The sequence below is a fragment of the Carlito syrichta genome, unplaced genomic scaffold (genome assembly GCF_000164805.1).
Source record: "Carlito syrichta isolate Samal-C Ts95f unplaced genomic scaffold, Tarsius_syrichta-2.0.1 Scaffold315987, whole genome shotgun sequence".
In the NCBI taxonomy this organism is placed as follows: Eukaryota; Metazoa; Chordata; class Mammalia; order Primates; family Tarsiidae; genus Carlito; species Carlito syrichta.
The window spans coordinates 346,468-348,423 of NW_007260083.1; the positions used below are offsets into that span (position 1 = coordinate 346,468).

General features: G+C 40.7%; 1 pseudogene; it reads left to right on the top strand.

Annotated features, from left to right (window-relative positions):
* Nucleotides 1-1,956, top strand: part of LOC103276253 — a 28,776-nt pseudogene that overhangs the window by 2,977 nt on the left and 23,843 nt on the right.

Consider the following 1,956-nt stretch of genomic DNA (forward strand, 5'->3'; position numbering starts at 1 on the left):
AAGCGTGGGATTACAGCTGAGCCACCAAGCCCGGCTTAATTTTTTTTTTTTTTAAAGGAAAAAGTTAAACATTCACCTTGACTTTACGTGCACATGTGTTCACCATATTGATCATATATTTTGACAAAATATATTTATAACTTATGTATTAAAAGAAAAAATAAAATGATTCATTATTTTAACGGTTAAAAAAAAAAAGCAAACAAATGAGTAGGGCATGGTGGCGCATACCTGTAATCCCAGAACATTGGGAGGCCAAAGCAAGAGGATTGCCTGAGCCCAGGAGTTCGAGACCAGCCTGGGCAACTCGACAAGATCTCATTGCTACAATAAATAAAAAATAGCTGGGTGTGGTGACATGCACCTGTGACTCCAGCTACTTGAAAGACTAAGGCAGAAGGATCACCTAAACACAGCAGGTTGAGGCTGCAGTGGCCGTGATTGTGCCACCGCACTCCAGCCTGAACAACAAAGTGAGACTCGACTCAAAAAAAAAATAAAGGAAATGTTAGATTTGAAAAAATACAACAACTTAAGAAAATGTTTAAAAAACTCAACAGGGGCTGGATGCAGTGACTCATGACTGTAATTCCAACACTTTGGGAGGCCAAAGAAGGAGAATTGCTTGAGGTCAGGAGTTCAAGACCACCCTGGGCAACATAGCAAGACCCTGTCTCTACCCCCCCTCCCAAAAAAAAGCTAGGCATGGTGGTGCATGTCTGTAGTCTTAGCTCCTTGGAGAGCTGAGGTGAGAGGATTGCTTGTGCCTAAGAATTGGAGACTGCAGTGAGCTATGATTGCGCCAGTACGCTCCTGTCTAGGTGACAGAACAAGAGTCTGTCTCTAAAAATATAAACATAAAAATAACAACAGATGGGCTCAGCAGCAGTATGGAAGATACAGAGGGGGAAAAAAATAAGTGAACTTGCAGACAGAACAACAGAAATTATCCAATCTGACATCAGGGAGAAAATAGACTAAAAATGTTTCAGAGACCTGTAAAATTGTAAGAAGAGATCTTGTATTTGTGTCGTAAGAGTCCTGCAGGGAAGGGAAAAGGAGGGTAGGGAATGAATAAATACTTACAGAAATAATGACCCAAAACTCCCCAAATATGGCAAAAGACATAAACCCATAGATTCAAAAAGCTAAGCCAAATCCAAATGGCATAGAACGCAATGATCTCCAAACCAAGACACATTATAATCAAACTTCTGAAAATTAAAGGCAAGAAAACATTTTAAAAGCAGTTAGAGGAAAAAAAATGACACCTTGCCTATGGAGGGATAACTGCACTCCAGCCTGAGCAATAGAGCATGACCCACTTGCTCCTATTCTTGCTGCTGCTTGCTCTGTTGTTCCATGTCCTAGGTGGCATTCAAAATTTGAGTGACCGCAGATATCTCATCAGAAAGCAGAAGGAAGTGACACAACATTTTTCAAGAGGTAGAAGAAAAAAAATTCAATCCAGAATTCTATATCTAGTGAAAACATCCTTCCGGAAAGTCTGTTCAAATATAGCAATTTTATATGTGTGCACAGAGCTGAAAAACAAGTGAAGCAAAAGTGACTGAAATGGGTGTAACATCACTGAGAATGGTGGAGTAGAGAGCTCCATGGATCCAACCCTCCACTGAAGCAATGACTAAGCTGGCAAAAAATGTCAGAAACAACTTTTTTGAAACTCTGGGGTCTAACTAGAAAATTACAATAACTATGAGAGTGCTTATTGAAGAAAGAAGCTACTAAACTTCAGTAAGAGAACACAGTGACATTTTTGCTTATTCACCTACCATCCCCCACCTGTGCATATGGTGGCCTGCATTCCTGGTGTACCTTGTTGGTGCCAAACTGGGCAACACAAATGTTCTCAAAAAGTTGTACTTTTTTTTGTTTTTTTTTTGAGTTGGAGTCTCACTCGGTCGCCCAGACTGGAGGGCAGTGGCCGCTCCCGGC